Consider the following 22,795-nt stretch of genomic DNA (forward strand, 5'->3'; position numbering starts at 1 on the left):
GAATGCACATAGTCTAGTGTAGCTCATCGGGCTAGATCCCAGCCTCAGCTTTTGAAGTTTCCAATTCCTGGAATCCTTGAGAGACCTTCATCCAATCTCATAATTAGGCAACTGACTTTCCAATTATATATAGCAGCTATGAAAGTCAAGCTAGTTCTTTCCCCAAAATATGATTCAGTGTACACTTTTGTACGTTCAGTGTACTTAGTTCAAGTGATGCCTAAAACTGGATGTTAGAATTAAATATATCCTTCTGATATAATGCATATACACAGCAATATAGTTCAATAGATTAAACAGATAGACCTACTGTTGTTCAAACTGGGTGATGCATTTGGATCCAGGAGACCTGGGTTCACACTCAGATAATCAATGTTGTATAGGTTGGTCTAAATAAGTCACATCTTGCAATTGTCTGCAATGTGTAAAAATGCATTGGCTGTACATCCATCACTATTCTGAACAATCACATGGATGCATCTTAAATGCAAACTAAAGTAAAATAAAAGGAATATAAATGACCACTGAAGAATATTCCATTGCTTTTTATCTTTCCAGAAGATATAATGCTGAACACAACATAAATCAGATTCAGTGAGCAACCAGTCCACCTATAACACCTGCATCCATTGCAGAAACTAATAAAATGAGAATGTTTAACAAATTTCATCCTAGCTTTTACAAACTTGACAATTACTAAAAAGTGGAGAATACATATTAAAAGCAAGTTTAAGTAAATATAATGTGTTTCATAATCCTTCAAACAAAAAGTCATTCCTGAAAATGGTTGTAGCATTCAACACATCCAAGGGTAGCAATTCATGTCCATTTGAACACGTGGGGAACACCCATAACTGTTTCTTCCTGTTTAGTCTCAAATGGGTATTTGAAGAAGGCCCAGTAACAGGCACAGTCCCTAATGAAAAATAAGGTAATGGCTGGAAGTGGTCTGAGATATGTAGGTATAGAGTGGTATACAAATTTTTAATAATAATAGTAAATGGGAGAGCTGCATCTCCCAGATATTTTGAGGAGTAGGAATGAGTAGACAGGGTCAGTTATCTCTAATGTAGAAATAAGCACTACATGTGGGTGGGTGCGGGTGCATGCATGCGTGTGAACATTTTCCTTCCAGTTGTTGTTTTTAATCAGTAGTGCCTGTTGTAGCTGCTTAAGTGATACATCTCCCTGTCCAGTCCATTCCTTGTATGCCCTCTATTACTACTTGCATATGGTCATTCTCCATTGATAATTCAACACAGACAAGCAAAGAAAACCTCTCAGTATGTTGCCTAGAAAATTCTTTGGTTCCCTTATTTTCTTTGAAATGAGCGACAGCTACATCTACCTAGTGAATGGAGAACAGCACATTTAGGCCCCATATTCTTAAATGCAAGAAGGCACAGTGCTACTTTTCTTTCATTAAAATAAGCATAGCCACAATCGGCTTCCATACAGTCCAGTCAGACTTTCCATCCTTTGTTATCAAAGAACAGGAAAAGAAGGATTGGACCAGCTCTCTGTAGAATTCTCTTCTTGGCATAAAGGTCTCAAAACCTGCTCTGCAGTCCAGTAGGCAATTATGATTGTAGGAAAGCCAAATGAATAACTTCAAAGGATGGTTGGAAAAGTTATGCTAAATACACTGAACGTGGTTTTTGTTTTTGTTTTTTACACTACAAGCAGAAAAACAGCCTGGAGAAAATCAGAACTCTATTAAAAGAATAAAGTACTGAACATTCTAGCAAGTCATTAAGAGGCTGCAATCCCAAGCAAACATACTTGGATGTAAATAAATCTCAACAAACTGAATGGAACTTGCTTCCAATTAGAATTGGTCTGTAAAGCCTGAGAAATATACATATGCCCAAAATGAAAAAGGACTGCAAAGTTTCGTGCCACAGTTTCTGTGTTGTGATGTGCAATTCCTGTCTATCCTTTAGTGAACTGCTGTCTGGTAAACTATCGGTTCCATATAATATGCCCAGGTTTTTCCTTTTGTAAGATTATATCCTTCCATCTAGCAGAGAAATTGAAAAAGACTGAAGCGATTGATACTCATAAAGTATTCTGAGATTCCTGGTTAAACACTGCTGTAGAAGTGTAAGTTCAGTTGTTATGGGCAGCTACTCCTGTTGCATCAACACGGACATATCCAGTTATCTATCTTGTTCCATTCTCTGGCTCAGCTGATAACAGGTCTCCATTTTCAAATGTTGCTCTGACCCTTTCTTGTTTAAGAATGTGGAAGATCTAACCAATCAAAAACGATCTAAGAAGGGTCAGTATTTCTTTAACAGAAGCTAGGGCTAATTATTTGTTGACTGTTTGCCTATTACAGTTATATATTTCCAACATCTCAAAACTGGGAAAGTTCCCCTTAAAGTTTGTGATAGTTCATACTTTTATACATAACTATTTAACACCAATTCCAGGTCCCCCCCCCCTTTTCATTGCTACGGGAATTGGAAAACAGATAATCCCTATTTAAGTAGCACACCAGAGACAAAAATGGCTTAAAATGAACAAGTACAAATCTCATCATTACTGTGGAAGATCAAGGTTTAAAAAAATATACTGATGTTGATTTGAAATGAGCCATCAACTTCATTTGCTGGTGGTTTTTATTGTTGGAAGGAACGCCATAGAGGTTCCACAAAGAAACGCAAAAATCTGCTAGCTTTGTAAGCGAAAGCCATGTAAGTTGTTTCTTCTTCAAATTTGGCATGCTGCATAGCCGTATGACCTTCACTCTCAGCCCTACTGACAATCAGTGGGTGAATTTTTATCTGCAATGAAAGCTCTACCAGTAAAATTGATTAAAACTTTGCCTCATTTACAACAGATTGCTCTTTGTATTTGTAAAATGAGAATTCTAATTCATATTTTTTTACATATCATTTTTCTATCCATCAATTTGTAACACCATTGTTTTCATTTTTTAAAATTGATCCTGCTTTTCCTTCATGAAGAGAAACCACAGAAGAAATCTGCCTCCTCTTTTTTTGTACAATTAGTAAAGTTTTCAATCCTTACTTTTTCTACACAAATGTTCTTTTGAAACATCCACCTAAATGCAAAATTCTCAAAAAACCACACTTTTTTTCTTATAATCATTGCTTTCAAGCTTGTAATTCTAATTAAAATCAGACATTGAATAGTTAACTTATTACAGAGCATTAAAAAGTTAATAAAAAGTATCCTTCTGGTGTTATTTTCTCTCTTCTCCAAGACATTGGAAAAGAGGTTCAATTTTTTTTATTAGACTTATACTCTCATTTTTGTCCGAAGTCCTCAGAGCAGACCTCAAAAGTCATATTAAAGTTACAGCATGCCTACATTTCTAGGTTGTATTAACTAACACCTGTAATCAAATCTGCTGCCAATTAAAAAGAAAACTTCAGGTTTGCATTATCATAATCTATAAATAGGCAATCAATCAGCTGATAATTATAATACACAAGTTGAAGAATGAGTAAAAGATCTTACCTATTAGTCTGAGAAAAGAATTCTAATATTTTCTCCTTAAATTTGAGAACCTTTGCCATATTCAACCTGTCAATACTGAAGCTGGCTAAAAACATTAAAGTACACATGAGAAAAATCACAGACGGCACTAGCTGAAACCCTCCTCAGATATGCTTCTTGGTCTGTTGGTTGAATGCAAGGAAGTTTAGCAAAAGAAGGTACAGTACACAGTTAAAAAAAGAATTAGTCTTCAAACTAACTGACAAAAAAAAATACAAATCACTCAGGCCAGATGGCATTCACCAAAAAGTTCTTACAGATCTCAAATGTGAAATTGCAAGACTATTCCAATAAAATATGTAACTTGTCACTAAAATCTGCCCTTTTGCAAGACTCTGGATAGTGGCCAACACAATACTATTGTTTTAAAAGATAATTGGTGCATGTTTTAGTAGAAAATTACAGACCTGTCAGCTTTATATCTGTTCCGCATAAACTGATGGTAACTATTGTTAATGGCATAATTTTTAAACACTTTGAAGAACAAGCCTTGTTGATAAAGTATCAGTACGGCTTTGACAATGGTAAATCTTTCGTCACTATCTGGGATTTGTCCAGTGTGTCAACAAGCATGCAAATAGGGATGGATCTTGAATAAATATACATTTATTTATTTATCCGTTCGTTCATTCCATCATCCATTCAAAGTACCATATCAAAATATTCTTTCAGCGCCTGAACAATTATGAAGACAGATATTCTTATAGATAAATAAGAAACTAGTTAAAACACTGTAAGCACAAGACAGGAATAAATGGCCAGTTTTATGTAGTATTTTCTTTCATCTTGAATTATAGCCTCAGAAAACCATCGTATGGAGGTGTAGGGGAGAGCTTATGGTGGAAGAACTGTCACATCCTGACCTTTTAAAGGCTTGTGCCAGCCAGGGCAGAAGGTGAGGGGTGGCAACTTGTTTTATTTTTATTTCTGTCAAATCATTAAAAAAACCAAAACCCTTCCATTGGTTCTAATGGAAGTGAAAATAATGAACCCAGCTACAGAGCTCCTGTGGCTTCTCCCTACACACCTTGTCTTGGGCATGTTGAGTGAAGGGGAATATTCTGGATCATACGCATCCAAGACCTTCCCTGATCCAGCCCAATGCACCACTGTACGTCCCTTACTAACAGAGCACAGACAGGAGTGATTGTATTGGAAAGCTCTGCTGCCATCCAGGGACAATCTCCGGCAGCAGACCTGCCTCTCTGAAGTTAACTCCCCTCTCTACTCTTCCCAGGGACAACAAAACACCTTGTTCATGATTAGCAAATTACAAGTACAGTAGAAGGTGCAACTTACCCCTAGGAGACTTTCAATACAATAAACTATGGGTAGGCAAACTAAGGCCCGGGGGCTGGATCCGGCCCAATAGCCTTCTCAGTCCGTCCTGCGGACGTTCCGGAAATCAGCATTTTTTAACATGAGTAGAATGTCTCCTTTTATTTAAAATGCATCTCTGGGTTATTTGTGGGGCCTGCCTGGTGTTTTAACATGAGTAGAATGTGTGCTTTTATTTAAAATGCATCTCTGGGTTATTTGTGGGGCACAGGAATCCGTTCATTTCCCCTCCCCCCCCAAAAAAATAGTCCGGCCCCCTACAAGGTCTGAGGGACAGTGGACCGGCCCCCTGCTGAAAAAGTTTGCTGACCCCTGCAATAAACAAAATACAACATCTTTTGCCGTGTGTGTATATTTAGTATGGAATTTGTATGGCACATTAAAAAATATTATTCCCAATTAATAAGTAGTTGGCTGAGGCAGAGGAATGAAAGAGGAGCAAGTATTCTATTTCCATGAGAAATAAGTTGCTTCTCCTGACCTCCAGGATCCAGCGAGCCAGTTCGAGTTTCCGGAATCATCAGTTTGGTTTCAGTGCTGTGCAGATAGGGGAATACAGTCCACCAAGGTGGCATCACCAATCTCATATGGTTGACCAGGGCAGCCATACACCATTGCAAATTTGTACGAGCTCGCTTTCCATGCACACTATAGACTATCCAAGTGTAAAAACTATCTGGGTGGGTGGCATAACACATTCCATCAGCAAAAGGATTCCCACTTCCCCATGGTTGCCACCCCTACAGTTCTCCAAACCCTCCAGAGTTTTGGGGAGGGAGTGGGATGAGGAGAGAGGGTAAATGCTTGCACCAATGGAATGAGCTAGTTGGATACTGCTCAATGTAACTTTCCTTTGCACATTTTTGTGCTCACACCTCTACTCTGCAAGCATGTGAAACTACTCTCCAGAAGGGCCACAGTTGCAATTATTGGGCCTTATAAAACCTTATCCTTGCCTTATTTGTATATTTAGTAACAACTCACCTGTTTTATACCTTGATTGTAAGTAAGCAAGTTCGTTTGAAACAACAGAGAGCTGATTTTCATGTAGATTATTATGGATTTGGTTGTCAGAAGAGCAAAAGGATTTTATTTTTTTAAAACATGCAACAAAAGCTACCAGGAAAAAAACCCCACCAGATTTATTACCAATGAACACCGTGGCAAGAAAAACAAAATGCTTTAGTGGAAGATTACAGGAAAATTTAACAAATCCTTACATTCAGATAAATATATTCTTAAAACACATTCTTAAATAATCAGTATGGTTTAGCAGAACATAATGTGAAAAATATACTCCAGACTTCTGAACTAGGCAGGAGCAGCTGCTTTCACAGCAGTGAAACATTTCAGGCCGAACTGTACTGGCTCATAGGACAAATGGTTTAAAGTCTGTATGGCGCAGAAAGAAGCCGCGTTTTTAGGAAATGTCAGCATCTTCTTTTTTTGAAAAAAACAACAACAAAAAAAACCACTTTCTGTCCAATTGGAGCGAGATTTGAAACCTTAAAAATTTGGCAGCACTGGCTTGATTTTTTAAAATGAAATGTTGGAAGTTATGAAACAAGCTGCTTGGACCTCATACAGTTCGTTCATGAGTCAGCACCAACTAGACTTTTGAAACAGGTTTCTATTGGTTCTAACAGTACTTATTGTCAGGATTGTGGCAGTGCAGGTGCCAAATTCAGGAACCCTTGATGCCAAATCCTCTGTTTCCAGGCAGAAAGCAACAACAACTGGCCAAACATGCACCAAACTCTAGTTGTGACCTCCAGAAACTCCAAAGCGAAAGAGCTCATTCTCCATCGCCCATTTATTTTGGGAAACCTGCCATAGGAGTGGAGACAATTCAATACACCATTAGCTTGGAAGATTGCATCTCCGTGATGTCAGACATGCAAATGGGAAGTGAGAGACGACATTGCCCATAGGAAATAATATTTTAGCAACCAACCAGAAGAGTTGAGAAAAAAATCCTAAAGCATTCTTGCATAGTTAACTCTAGCCAGCAGTTCTGTAGAAATGCAGAATGTTCTTTTATGACTTTATGAGTCCAGTGCAAGTCAGATCTCAGATGCAGAAAGCAAAATGTTGATAAGTCCTTTGGCTACATGCAATACTGAATGGGGGCAGTGATGGTGGGGCAGATGCCAATTGCTGTATTATTATAATGCATTCAGCGCCAAAATGTCCCAGATATCTAATCTAAGGCAAGTGAAGTAACAAATACACAAGAAAGAAAGGGGGGGAAGGACACCTATAACTTCAAGCTTAGTGACAGAAGATCCTGCTGCGGGGGAACAAAATAGAGAATTCAAACTACTCAAGGGTGAGAAGAGACTCCCAACTCTTACGTAGCCAGCAAGAAGGTTGGCCAGAAGGAAATGAAGCCCTTGGGCTGCAAAGATTCCCCACCCCTGTTTTAAGCTACCTGGGACCAGAAAATATAATCAGACATTAGGTAGACAGCTAGTAGAGAGCAGCTTTTCTATAGCTGTACCTTGTATCCCTCCTAAGGGATATCTGTCTGGTGCTTTCTTTACTATCTTTTGATGCCCAGCAAATTCACAATCAAATTATAAGTCACCTGTGTTCACAGATGTCTTCTGTGATTTGTTGTTAACCTGTTTAAAAATATGAAGCTCCATGAGGAGCCACACTTTGGGTCAATGTTTTCATAGTGCTGGCAAGCAACAGATCTGTTTAGGGTTGCGTTGTGGTTTTTTTTACTGTGTAATGTATAATGCTTAAGTGTAATACAATTATATATTTTAAGTGGGTATAAATTATCAATAAATAATAATCCCTACAGATCGGAATGAAAACTGAATGAGGGAAAATATTGAGAGGCCCTGGCTTCAGTTTCTTGCAGTACTGTACACAATTATACATTTCTAATGCTGGTTCCTAATCTTTTCTGCCTTTTGAAGTCACACCATCTCCAGTGGTGGTGTAACTAATCTTGGTTCCACCACAGTATTTCACTTTTTGTACTAGAACATACAAGGGTGCAGCACTTACACCCCTTCTGGCTATCAAGTGTCCTTTAAGCCTGTTGCTCATGTATTGCTCAGGTGTTGAAGAACACATATGGGTATAAACTGAGGAGGCCCTGTCCCCACTGGTTCTAGATCCAAATTCTGCATGTTGCAGCTGGAAAGTTGAAGAGGAATTCTTCACAAGTTCAGCTGAACCCACTCAGAATCCTTCCTACAATATGGAATCCTGCACAATCTCAATCACTGAGGGGAATCTAAACGTATTCAACCAAACAGTGGAAGAATCCCAGTCTAGACCATTTCAATCAATGTAGGAAAGGACAGGGGTAGAAACAGGAACATTGAGGGTGGGGAGTGCACAGCCCCTCCACAATTTAAGCCCTCAAATGTTTGCTGAATGTCTGAAGAGAGCTTCTGTTTTGTTCCAGATCTAGCTAACATGCTCCGTTAACACTTCCTTCTTGCTGGTTAGCAATTTTCAAAACAAGCACATATTTCATAGCATCATAGAACTGCATAATTGGAAAGGGACCTCGAGGGTCATCTAGTACAACTCCCTGCAATGCAAGAATCCTGCCTAAAGCCATCCCTGGGTGGGCTTGAACCACCAACCTTCTGGTTAACAGTGAGATGTCCTGACTCATTGCGCCACAGAGATGTCTCTGTTGAAGTGAGATTAAGGGGACCTCAAAAACAGGAATAGCGTAGTAAAGGACAACCTCACATCAAAAGCACTCTTGACTGAATGCTCCCACTGAGTCACAAACTATGTTTGGTCATGCTGCAGAGCAGATGGACATAGACCAGCTCTGCAGCTGAATCAAATGTATAATTGGAGCAAATCTGTAGATTTGCACCAGTACAAACACTGCCTTAGATTTAACAAAACCAAACCTTTCCATTCTCCCATATTTTATCAGCTCCAGGCTTTTCTACTCAAATCCCATCTCCTTCCTAAGACACCTGCAGCTTATCAGACAACAGTATACCATTATCTGTTGTTTTTTAATATAGTGGCCCCTATACTGTCTCTTATAAACCAAAGCAAACAATATAAGTGTGGGAACTTCGCCCAAAGTTTTCAATCCTATCTTGATAGCACATTTATAAGTCTGCCTGGAATTTGAAAACAACAAAGTTTCTCAAAGACCTGTATCTAGAGGATGTGCTTTTTTAAACTAGAGAAAAACACAATGTCAGTAATCAATTAGTTTCAGGGGTTATAAATATCCTGGATACTGTGAAATGCAAGCATCTGTATTCAGTGTTCCTTCCTTCAGTCGTATCATGCTAATGACCTATAACTACAAACCTGCTCAACAATAAGAATGTAGTATGTTGAAGAAATTCCACCCAGGACTGTCCAATCCTCTGAATGGCTTCCTCAGTTAAGTCCCTCTAGATTCAACAAGACTTACAAACTTAATTCGTTCCGGAGGTCTGTTCTTAACCCGAAACTGTTCTTAACCTGAGGTACCACTTTAGCTAATGGGGCCTCCTGTTGCTGCCGCACCACCAGGACGTGATTTCTGTTCTCATCCTGAGGAAAAGTTCTTAAACCAAGGTACCACTTCCAGGTTAGCAGAGTCTGTAACCCAAAGTGTTTATAACCCGAGGTACTACTGTACTCCCATGTAAATGAGCTAAGGACTGCAATCTAAACAGAACGGGGGGTGGGGGAATACTGACTGGAATGCATATAACTTTTTGTAAATGTGTATCAGAATTGTGGTTGAGCTACACTATCAGCAGCAGCACAGAGACCTCAATACAACCAGACAATGATATTTAGGTAAACTCAACCATTGATTGTGGAGTGTTTACATTTTAGTGAAACAAAAGCTTCCATTCATAATGGTTCAATTTAAACACAAAATTTCAAACTTCAAATAATAGAACTTTCTTAATCGACATCCTTCATCTTGCACCTATTCTTGACGTATTCTTCCATGGTTTGCTTTAACTATAGTTTAATTTTGAGTCATAACTGGGGCCTACTACAATGAGAGACAAGGTAATCACAGTTGCCTCAAAACCAAGGGTTCAAACCATGATTTGGAGAAATCCTAGATAGCTCTAATCACAGTTATCAGATGTAAGACTATAGCTACGGTTGCAGCAAACTATGGTAGGATGGGGAGATTCCTGTACAAATAGGGTGGGGGGAGAAGAGGGAGCCAATAGGCATGTTCAAGATCTCCCCAGATCATGGTGTAGAGATTGGAAACATCTGAATTGACCATACTGGTTAAACTGTATGCACCGCATATCCTTACGCTGCTTACAATTCAGAATAATTAATATCAATTAATTTTTAAAAATTCAAATTGAATAAACTGAAACTTGAACAAGGCATCCAATAAGGGAAAGTGGGAATTGATTTCATCATTTTTGCTGCACACATTTAACAGAAAAACGAAGCTAAATCAGAACACATTTGCTATTAAGGATGCCTGTTTAACGGTCTATGATATTTGCAGAACAAGTACAGCAGAGACAGCAGCAACAAAAGCATATTCCCTATGAAAAACTGAATATGGGTTACTACTAAGTGAGAGACAGCAGACTCAAAGCAAAGAGAGAGAGAGATGTCAAAAGACAGGCCTCCTTCCATTCTCATTTAATCAAAGCCATACAATTAGTAGGTGTCCATTGTTCTTTAAATTTTATTTTATACACAACAATGGATGCAATAAAATATAATAAAATATAATTAAGAGGAGCCAAGTCACACTACTTGATTTCAGCGGCATACGGATTTGTACCCATTATGTTTTGAAGCTACCCATGCCTTAACTATGCCTTCAAAAGCTCCAAGCTACATACTGTTCGTCCTGTGACTAATGAAAACTGGATATGTCCATTCCTTTCACAATTCCTTCTACCTATTTCACAATACCCTCAGCCCCTGCTGGCCTTCTTAGAATCCTGGCAAAAACAAACACTTCAATTAATTAGTGCTAGAGACTGAAGCACGATTACAATGAGGAAGCAAAGGATCAGGCCCTAGTGGTACAGGATAGAAAAATGTGTCCTAAAAAAAGAAAAAGCAACAGCAAGCATTAGTTTTCAGCAAAAATTTCAGAATACTGAAAAAATAAGCAAGACTATCCAGGACACATTGCAGTTAAGTTGAATGGGTCCCAAACCTGAGAAGAAACAAACTCTTACCTCAGTATGTAACTGGGAACCATGGCATAAAAGCGTCAAGATCTATCTTATCATACTACAATAGCATCACTATCAAAGAAAGCCTATTAGAGAAGAGAGCATATTTAAATCAGCAGCAGCAGCAGCATTTATTGGTTAGGGTTTGTTTTTTTGTTTTTTGTTTTACTTTGTGTTTACTTGAGCAGGACATGCATTTTATATGAAGCCAGTTTCACTTTTGCATATACTGGTAGTTTCGCTGCTGATGCTGGAACTGAATTGCCAATACTATGCAGACAGAGGAGATGCTGGGTTTTGTTTTGTTTTGTTTTGTTTTGTTTTGTTTTGTAACATAAGTAATTAAAAGAGTTTAATATATATTTTTTAAAAATAAATAACTTGGAATAAACTTGAACCGTTTGTTTTTTTTTTAAGCTCCTCACGGCCACAAGTATCTTTGCTGTGCTGCCGTAGAGAAGTCCTATAAAATTACATAAGGATGAAACTGATCAAGAAGGTCACTTTTTTCATCTTTTTCTGAGCAGAATGTTTCATGTAACAGCTCTCCTTGAAAATTACTAAGGCTTTTTTTTTAAGAGATGCAGAAAGGATATTTTAAATGGAGTTAAAACTAACTCTAAATGTCTTTAAGTTTCTTGCTTTTGTTGCTATTCTTTAATGCTTCATAGGTATTCATCTATGCTTCTCTTGCAGGAGAGAAAACTTAATATTTATAATAAATCAGAAAACTGTCCCACACGACTTCATCAAGTAAAAAGGACTGAATGATTTTCTCTCTTCCATAAAGGCTTTAGCCAAAGTCCATTGAAGTCAATGAACTTTGGGTCGTGACCCTAAAGCCAAATATAGCAGAAAATAATTTCCAAAATGAACTTCAGTTTAGTAGACATTTTGCTACCAAATTTGCCTGCTTGGTATTTTCACATTCTGGTCCTATTAACAAGTAGGGACTGACTAAACTCTCAAAGGAATTAACGAAGAATACATGTACACCAGTCAGTCCAAATTGTTTTAGCTACAGGGCATGGCAAAGCATGAAATAACTACTTCAGAGCACTTCCTCATGTGGGTGTGTTAGATAACTATCTGTTCCAACGCTAAAATAAAGCAGACTGTGACCAAACCAACGCTACTGTAGGATGTTCTCCTACTAGATGGAAAGGGGTTTCAAAGAACTGCAAGGTGCACAACCTATTATGCCCAGCAACGTTACTAACATTCATTACTGCTCACTCAGTTACTTCTTCTGAAGTTTACTTTTCACGGCTCAATACAAGTTACCATCAAGTACCATACAACTTACGGCTCAATACAAGTTCTGTTAATTAAGAGAGATTTTGCAGGGAAATAATTTATGCCAAAAAAAATATCGAATATTTTCAATGACAATTTTTTTTCTTTTAAAATCAACATTCTTCTTTTAACTCAGGAAAAAGCACACACACACACACAAACAGATTTACCTCATGCAATGTGATAGTTTGCTCACCCAAGGGTCTTATAAAATTAAGCAATATATTTTTACCCTTTTTTAAAAAGGGGGATGTCGAACAGCTGGCACAACATCTTCCATACCACAAATTCATGAAATATTACAATAAAATAAAATACGATAAGCCTGCAAGGATCCCTGCAATTGAAAGAGGTATCCTATAAGGGAATATATACTATTCTAGTTCAAAAGCAAGCATCAGGTGTCTGAAAACACATACACTTCACATGGGGTGACTGGCAGCTGAACACTGCTGCTGAAGCTTGCCAAGCGTTCACCAAATTGCTCCCCCTCTGAGGCATTTAATAATTTGCACACAGCTCTTCTCGCTTTCCTACCTCCCAGCCTAGACCAAAGTTTCAAGGTCTGCAATTCCTGGCAGGGGAACTACGTACACTTTTAAGGCTACAGATTCTTATGCTTAGTTCATATATATTTAAAAAGAAGTATATGTCCTTGCTTAAAAACAACTGTTGGTGTGTTTGACTTAAATGATAAGTAAGGGAAGATAAAAGAGGCAACTGAATTGCTATCCGAAGTAACATCATCTTGGGCTGCTGGGGGTGGAGTGTCACACTGCAGAAAACTGTACTTAAAAGTCCATCATAAAACATTTTGCCAACCAAACTTATTTTAATGCACATTTATCAAAGTATTAGGGGCTGAAAAAAATTCAATATAGCATGAGGGAGCCTTATTTGCCAAGTCTGTTGGATCATTTGTTGCAGTAGTTTAAATTAACATGGCTTGTCCAGCATATTCTCTAGTGAGATGGGAAGCTTATAAGTTTAAAAAAACAACAGCAGCAACAAAAGAAAAACTTGGCATGCTGCTTTCAAGTGGACAACACAGATAACATCAAAAACTTTTATCATCTGGAAAGTATAAATTAAATAAATGATGCGAGCAATCTCTTCTACGCTGCTAGGTGGGTTAGGTAAATAGCTGTAAGGCCTCCTTTGTGTTATCAAGAAAGGCCTAATGCAATTTAAAATAAGGTATGTCTCTTGTTATTTTATAATCTTGTTTTTAATGGATTGTGACTGTTGAAAGATCTCCACTGATTAGCATCCATTTTCTATAGCATAGTAATTACTCATGGATTCTCCACAATATTTTATGTAACTCCCTTCCACTTTCTCCTGCTTTCTTTTTATATAGCCAGCGAGTGTTGTAGTTTTACTCTGTCGAAGCACAGACATGAGTTCAGGTTTAAAAATCCTTCTAAATGGATCAGCTTGGCCAGCCTTTAAAAGCTATTGCAGGGAGGGGGGGGAGAGAAAGAACTATCATGAAAAGCTCCTCAAACAATTTAAAATGGTCTTCGGCACTCATCACAGTCCGTTCCTTGGCAAAATAAAAATAATCTCGCAAACATCTCCAGTGCTTGAAACAATATACAGCTTATGGGAGAAAAGGAATAAATAGCCTTTTTAAAAAAAATTAATAAAGCACCCTCTCTCAAGACATTTTGGTACATTGTAAAAGACCCTCTCCCAGCATCAACACAGAGCAAAACACAAGCACACTTCAAGAGAGTGTGGGATGAAAAGAGTTGTGTGTATATATGCGTGTGTGTGTGTGTGTGTGTGTGTGTGTGGAGGGGGGGAGGAAGAGGATTGGAAGAAATCAGGGATACTAACTCCCTTTTAGAAAGTTTGAATTCTTATTCCTCAAGAGTAGCCCGTCTAGTTAAAAAAAAGAAAAAGCTATACTCTCTCTTTTTTTCCTTCTTTCACACACTAGCAGCAATCATATATTTTTTAAAAAATATATTTTTTGGCAGGCAGGGAACAGATAGATGTAGAATATTGCATTCGAGAACATCTATCCCCAAAGAATGATTTATATATATATATTTAAAATCCCTTTCAAAATAGTGCGGCCTGCTTCCCAGGTTGCAATTTGTTTTCATATATCGAAAATATGGACTTTAAACTCACAACAGATACCAAACAAAGAACAGTAACTGTAATCTCTGGTCACCGGCATTACAGTTAAAAACTCATTGGCAAACACTGAGACACAAACACACACACACACACAACATTTAGCAGTAAACAAGGAGAACATGATATATGGACAGACAGATGGAACATAAACAGAAAGGAAAAAGCAGAGACCCACTAACATACGGAGAGGGTTGTTTTAAAAGAGTGAAAGATATTGATTTACTTGGAACCGGTGTTGGAAAAACAAACATATTTGTTTCCTTTCCTGATTTAAAATAAAAAGTAATTAAAGTGAAATATTATAAAGCAGCATATCTTTAAATAAGTGGTATAGAGGAAGGGGAGGGATGCATTTGTGAAGGAGGCTGGCCTATAGATGTTCCAAAATTTTCTGCTCACACATAGGTCTCACAAACTTGCATCCCTAAAATAAAACAGCAAGAGGAGAGGAGATAATACAGAAGTGTCAAGGGAAGGAGGGGGGGATTGTGGGGAAAGGAAAGGAAAATATTCTCTCTCTCTTCTTTTTTTATAAAAGTTGACTGGCCTACCTTGCTCCCCAGTCCTCAGTTTGTCTCCTCATAGTCGCTGTCTCCCTGGAAGTGCAGTGTGAATGGTAATGACTGCCTGCCTCCCTAATGAGTCCATTTTCCTGCTCTTGATGTTGTGTATATACACACACTGCAACCTACCTTACAAACCACAGAGACGGGAAAGGGAGAGAGAGAGAGAGAGAGAGAGCGAGAGAGAGAGAGAGAGAGAGCGCAAAGCGAGAGTGTGAGAGACAGAGAGAAAGGCACACACAGACAAAGCCCTCCTACCAGACAGCAGACAACCCTCCTTCCCCTATCTAGCAAAATACAACTCGGCTAATGCAGCAACAGGTTCAACGCTGCCAGACTGAGACCGTGCAATAGAAAAGGGTATATATATAGTGGAGATCAGGATTTCTGGCACACAAGCCGTTTAATGTCAGCTGGCCCCACCTTCCTTATTTATGTTACAGGATGTTGGAATGCATTGTTCCAGGCAGTCCGTGTAATTATCATAAATACATTTTTTTTGGTGTGTATATTAGCAGGAAAGGCTGAAATGCATCAGCCACTCTGCTTTGTAACCTGATAGCTTTAACACATGCATGGAAAGTGTAAACATATCTCTTTTGACAGGCAAACCACACAAAGCCTTCTGATGATTGGGCATGAGATCTTTTTAAGAAAGCAACTCCTGAAGATAGATTTCCCCAGACAATAGTGGAGCAGGGAAAACCGATCTTGCTTAGGAGGAAGGCTGCAGAAGAGGTTGCCAGTAAACAAATTAAGGGAAGGCCATTTCTCCAGCATTCCCTCCCTCCCAAATATATATATATGGAATCTTCTCCCCACAACAGCTATAATAATGTCTTCTACTTATATCTGAACAGGTGCAACATGTACTATAGGACATAGTACACACTGTTACAAGGACAGAAATAAACCCTTTTTTGAACTGTAAACAGGACATGGTTATTTAAACTAGTATAAGGTCTCAGATGCAGCACTTTCAGCTCACCCTCAGCCTGATACATTAAGAAGAAAATAATAACCACGGCAATTGAAGAGTAAAAATGAGATTTTAAAACATTATGCCACATCTAAAATACACATGTATATTTACTTAGCAGATACAAGGCAGACAAACTTGTACTCTTATGTGACCAACTTTCAAGTGAATTTCTATGTTCCCATCTTAAAGCTGCAGAAGCAATATTTTATATACAGTGATGGGAGAGAGAGAGATACAGTATATAACATTTCATGTGTGGTAAGAACCATACATATATACCATAAATGAGCTTATAAAGTACACACAAATGAGCAACTAGGCTACTTCCCACGGGAGACACATTCTCAGCTTCAAGTCTGCAGAAAAAGTAAGTCAGGTTCAAAATATTTGGATACATGCACCCTCCAACTTGTTGTAAGACTTGCTAACTCAACTCCACTGTACACATAATTTCTGATACAGTACCAGAAGTAAAAATAAAAATATGTAGGCACAGAGACTTATAGAGAACAGCCACAGTAGTGAAAAATACACATACTGTATCACTTCCATAGATGGCTTTCCCAGAAGTATGGTACATTTGTCTATTACTACAACAGGCTAGGCACCGTCCTAATGTACATTTATCCATGTGGGCTGTGGTTACACACAAAGGAAGCTGCCATGTCAGAGCCCAAGTCCATCTAGCTTAGCATGGTCTGTCTGCACTGACTGCCAGCAGCTCTCCAGGTTTTCAGACAGGAAGTCATTCCTAGTGTCACCAGAAGATGCTGGGGATTAGACCTAGGCCCTTCTACATGAAAAGCAGGTGCTGTACCACCAAACTACAGCCCTTCCCACAGTCAGCTTGCTAAATAAAAGGCTTATGAGTTTTTGCTCCAACAAAATTACTCCTACAGGTGAAGATAGATAGGCTGCAGCATTCTGGAGGTCTTTATTATTTTACCAATTTTGGATGAGAAACAGAAAAATACTTGTAAGGGTACCAGTAATCTACAGAAATACTGAAAATCTTAACAGGAACATGGCTTATAATATATTTCAAGCTACGTATATCCAGTGCAGGGATTCAGTGTCATAGCACATCCAAGTCTGACACACAAGTAGACACTCAAAATAGATACAGCTGTATGTCCTTCCCTTTCTTTACGGGTGTGACTTGCAAACGCATTCCTATGAACAAACGTTGAAACTGTGAACATATGGAGCTGCCTTATACCACATAAGACCCTGGATCCATCTACCTTAGTACTGTCCACTCTGACCGGCAGCAGGTCACCAATGTATCTGGAAGTAAGCTGAGCCCTGCCACACAAGGTCCTTTGAGGGCATTGCTGGGGATTGAACATGTGACCTTTTGTATGCAACACATCTGCTTTATGATGGAGCTATGGTTTCTAACTTCCTCCTCTACTACAGTCTTGAACAGTGTTGTAGCAACTTGCCCAAGGGCTAACAGTACATAGCAAATACTGATATTCAAAGTATAACATGATAATCACATTATCTTTTCCTGTTTACATCTCCCTCCATCTCCATGCTCTCCCACTGTTGTCCCCCTTGTGGCTATTATTAGATTATAAGTCCTTTGAAGTAGGAACCCGTCCTCTTGTTCTTTGTAAAGTGCCAGCAACCTATATTACCTAAAATAAGATCCAATCACTTCATTGAAGGGGGAAAGGGAAGTTTCTTTCCCCTCTCTGTATTCTTAGGGCTGCCAAATGTCCAGACATTACCGGGATTTCAAAGGCGGAATTAACATCCGGGGGAGAATTTCTGAAAGGCGGCGCTTTGTCCTGGATCTTAGGCAAGTCAATTGAAAAGCTCAACAACTTCTGGGGTGTCCTGGTTTTTACTTTTTAAAATATGGCAACCCTATGTATTCTGACACGCTACTATGGCTATAAACCAGGTATATGTTGTTTTCCCAGCAGTGGCAGATCAACAGCAGTGGGGAAATGCTCTTGGTGTCTTGCTCACAGCCATAACAGCAATACCCAATCCCAGAAAGGAGAGGGGCAAGAGAGACCTTTGCTTCCAACCCGCTACTTGACCCATGAGCAGCAAACCAGATAGACAGGATGGTAGGATGGGAAATTGGAGGCTCATTTGAGAGTCTGGGGTATGGAATCAGATCCTTTTTCATCTCCCAGCGACATAATTCAGCTCAGAATAAGCAGTACTACTTTTTTTAAGCTTGGGGAAATAGTTTGTATGTCCAAATCCAATTCTGTTCATAATTGAGGGAGTTTGCCCTATCACTACAACCTATCTACTGTAGTAATCCCAAGGTGCAGTCTGAAAGCACCTTCCTGAAGTCTAGAGTCAAGGTCTACTCTAGTCAGTGCCTGGATGGTGACTATCTGGGAACTACATGTACACTGTCTTGGGTTCCATGATGGGAAAATATAAATCTAACAAAGGCAGCAAAAATGGCCTTGATATAAAGACATTTCCAATGTTTCCTATAATTTAACAATCCTATCACAACACTAAGTAACACTCAAGTTAGTATAGAAAACTTTGGTTTTATTGAACCCAGTAAGAAGATATAATAAGCGCTGCTGGATCAGACCAAAGGCCTATCTAGTTCAACATCCAGTTTCCCACAGTGGTGAACCAGGTGCTTGCAGGAAGCTCACAAGCTCAACACAGAGGCAAATACCCTGTCCTGCTGCATTCCCCCCCCCCAACAACTAGTACTTGGATGCATATTGTGTCTGAAACCTGAAGACTGCATATAGCTAGAATTCATAATATGTAGTGTGAGCCAGTAGCTTATGGCTTCAAAAAGAGTTTAGACAAATTATTGGAAAATACGTCTAGGAATGGCTGTAGCCATTAAAACAGGTATTCTCCAAGGATTTGTCTAAACTCTTTTTCAGGCTCTAAGCTACTGGCTGTCATTACATCTTACAGCTGCGAATTCTGTAAATCAGTTGGGCAGTATCCAACGAAATAGATCTGCTAGTGCAAGGATTTCTGCTTGTACAGTGGAACTTCTTCCTTTCCTATCACCGCAAACACTCTAAATCTGTTCTAGGGGTCGTCCCCCCAACAATCCAGAGCAGTTTTTTTAGGGGTAGGTGGGTACAGGCGCATGCAGGGAGCAGAGAAGTTACATTATGCAAATGGAAATCCTTGGGCCAGCAGATCTATGTAGTTGGATAATACCCACTGCTTGTTGGCTGAATTTAAAAAAAATTGTCTGACCTAAGATCTCCCTCCATTCAGGTTCAATAGATAACCCCGAATTCTAGTATCATGAGACATGGAGAAAAACATTTTTCTACATGCCTTCTGCACACCATGCATAATTTTCTAAACCTCCATCACCTCCCCTATTGCTGTCATGAACTGGCAGGACAGCAAGGAGGAGGAGGAGGAAGAGGAAGAGGAAGAGGAGGAGGATCCGGGGATGGGGAAGGAAAGGTTAGAATCATAGAATCATAGAGTTGGAAGAGACCACAAGGGCCATCGAGTCCAACCCCCTGCCAAGCAGGAAACACCATCAGAGCACTCCTGACATATGGTTGTCAAGCCTCTGCTTAAAGACCTCCAAAGAAGGAGACTCCACCACACTCCTTGGCAGCAAATTCCACTGTCGAACAGCTCTTACTGTCAGGAAGTTCTTCCTAATGTTTAGGTGGAATCTTCTTTCTTGTAGTTTGGATCCATTGCTCCGTGTCCGCTTCTCCGGAGCAGCAGAAAACAACCTTTCTCCCTCCTCTATGTGACATCCTTTTATATATTTGAACATGGCTATCATATCACCCCTTAACCTCCTCTTCTCCAGGCTAAACATGCCCAGCTCCCTTAGCCGTTCCTCATAAGGCATCGTTTCCAGGCCTTTGACCATTTTGGTTGCCCTCCTCTGGACACGTTCCAGTTTGTCAATGTCCTTCTTGAACTGTGGTGCCCAGAACTGGACACAGTACTCCAGGTGAGGTCTGACCAGAGCAGAATACAGTGGCACTATTACTTCCCTTGATCTAGATGCTATACTCCTATTGATGCAGCCCAGAATTGCATTGGTGTAGGAAGTACTCACAGGGCAACAAAGGATGACGAGGAGATGGGGGAGGTTAGTGCACAGGAACCAGAGCAGCAGGAACCATCACCAGAACCAGAGGGTCACTTGTCTCCACAAACATGTCAGGCTCTGAGGCGTAGGGAGCAGCAGGCAGGGCACTCTAGGAGGCCTGAGGCAGTCAAGGGCCAACAGCCCAGCAACCTAGCTGGCCAGGTGGGGATCATTAGCTCTGGGAGGAGGTGTGGGATTTCTTAGCTGAAGTAGGCTTGGAACAGGTGGGGGTCACATGCCTCATCAAGCCCACATGATGCAAACAGCATGCAGAGTACAAACGGGAAGCAGAGCTGAGGTGCTGTGTCTGCTCAATGGCCCATGTTGATGGACCTCGGCTTGGATGTGTCAGGATCTCTGTGGGGCTGTGCTTCAGCTTGGACACGTGGTTTGACCCTGGACTGGGGACTTGACATACTAACTTGCTGCCAGGTAGGCCAGGGGTTCACAACAATTACTTTTTTCCAAACTAAAAAGTCTCAGACTTTGCAACCTTTCCTCACAGGCCCCTAAAGTTTTTGCTGCCCTTTTCTGCACCTTTTCCAGATCGACAATATCCTCTGTGAGATGTAGCAACCAAAACTATACATAGTGTTCCAAATGGCATAACAGCATTACAATATCAGAATGGAATTCACCTTTTTCAAAGCTGATGCACACTATGTCAAAGTTTTCCACCAATATCTATTTTCTCCTTAGTTAACATGAATTCAGACCCTACCATCGTATAAACAAATATAGTCTATTTTCTCCAGTGTGGATCACTTTACTCTTACATCCCACAATTGACCTTTTCATTGCGCATCACACAGTTTGAATTGATCCTTTTGGAGGTGTTGCCCGTTTTTGTTTTCACCACCCTAATTAAACTGGAATGGGAGCTTTGTTCCCAGTATAAATCGTAAGCCTGCCTCCCAGCTGAATTGGGACCACTACAGAGGGCAAAGGGTTACATCCACTACCTCAGCTGATCTGAATCAGGGCCCTTATACAGAAAACTTGTTAAAGCTTGCACTCAACAGTACACCATATTATTAATGCCAAGTATACTTTGGCCCTTAAATGTTTCTAGAAATATAGTCTACATTTTACTCAATAAGTTCTATTGAGTTTAATGGGGCTTACTCCTGATGAATGGATACAGCAGTGCAGCGGAAGAGCCTAGAAAGTCTTGTAGGCTAACACAATTATTTCCAAAGAACAATAGAACAACTTCTCCAGTGGCACCGAATAGGAAACTTAACTAGATAAAATATTCTGGTTTCAATTCTGGCCTACTCTTTAAGCTAACAGTAAGAATAAGAAACAACAACAATCTTGTTTGCCTGAACTGAGACATTTCTGATTTATCAGCTGCTCAAATGTGTATTAGTAACAATAAGAACCACAAGAATGTCTAGGACAATTAAGTCAGTGTGCTCCCAAACCTCCACCTGAGAGTATAAAGTATCATTGTTAATAGGAAGAATCACCTCTGAGTTGAGTGCAGATTGAAAAGGTACCTTAGGAGTCATTTTCCACATGAAGTTATACTGAACCGCTTATTTATTTCAACCCTTCTGGAATTCACTAATTCAGCCTGTGCCAAGTTAACAGGATTCTCAGGCGTGACAACCGCTAAGGGAACTAGCACTAACACACATATATGCGTGTGGGTTTTTGTTGGGGGGGGGGGGAAGTATTTACGATGTGTTTAAATTACTATTAATGGTTATATATTGGTTCTGAAAACGAAAGCTGATCAATGGGACTCACACTGGTGCACAGTATTGCCTCTGAAACCAGCTCCTACAAACACAGCAGGACTGCTGCTAAAAACATTAATGCCATGCTCCTATCCTAAGGCCTGTAATCAGCTCCCCTGTAAGTTAAGCTGATTTCACAGCAAGTACCTATAGCAGAACCACAAGCCAGGGGGGACACAGTGGCGCCATGAATAACTGCCATGAAACTCATCAGACCAGAATAGGAACTGATCACAGATGCAGCACATATATATGCCCATTCTACAAATGGACAAAGAACCCAAGCCCATTCCGCCGCCCCCCCCCCCCCGCCTTGTTTGTGCCACAAAGCACAGTCTATCCTTTCCTGACCATTTTAAAAGGGGGGAAATATGTACAGAAAAAATGGAAATTAAAAGGATCAAAAAATGTAGGCACTACTTATGAGGGAGCCCAAGGGCTGCTTTAATGTATTATCTCTTTCAACAGTGTAAAACTGCTAGGGTCAGCTACAAAACACAGGTAAAAATGCTTCTGAAAATACTCCAGGAAGCAGAAGCACATCACAATGTGTCATTGCTTCCTGGTAACTGTATGAGGGAAAGATAGTAGCCCTGATGTATTGATGGGAGCAGCCATCTTTTCTACAATGCTCCTTTGTTTGCACACGTAACTGTAACATGTTACTGGAGCATTTTTTTTAAAAAAAGGTTTTTTTACCCTGTACAGCAGTCACATTTTGTAACTGCTCCAGCAGTTTTAAGCGGTTACACAGAAAACACCTTTGGGAATGGCAGCCCTGAGACCGCAACCTGAGTACTGGCAATCCAAACAGTACTCAAAAATCTAAGGTAGGCAGACTAAACCATAGATCCATGCTCCGTTCAGACTAGAAAAGTAGGAACCAAAAGTTTTCTCCAAACTGCAGAAGCTAATTCTTCCTTAATTAATTATTCATTTTA

General features: G+C 39.7%; 1 protein-coding gene across 36 annotated transcripts in view; it reads right to left on the reverse strand.

The window, feature by feature from the left end:
* The window catches only part of ZBTB20 (zinc finger and BTB domain containing 20), a 513,065-nt gene that overhangs the window by 451,577 nt on the left and 38,693 nt on the right, over window positions 1-22,795 (reverse strand). For 16 of the 36 annotated variants that reach the window (XR_014546996.1, XM_083609088.1, XM_083609085.1 and 13 more), the window contains exon 1: window positions 15,032-15,382. The exons of 11 other annotated variants lie outside the window; for them this stretch is intronic. The gene's annotated coding sequence lies outside the window, so the exon portion shown is untranslated. Of the gene's footprint in view, window positions 1-15,031; window positions 15,433-22,795 lie in introns of those variants that run through there. 9 more of the 36 variants (XM_083609090.1, XM_083609097.1, XM_083609086.1 and 6 more) reach the window with 2 other exon arrangements.

Source organism: Podarcis filfolensis (genome assembly GCF_964270895.1).
Source record: "Podarcis filfolensis genome assembly, chromosome: 4".
In the NCBI taxonomy this organism is placed as follows: Eukaryota; Metazoa; Chordata; class Lepidosauria; order Squamata; family Lacertidae; genus Podarcis; species Podarcis filfolensis.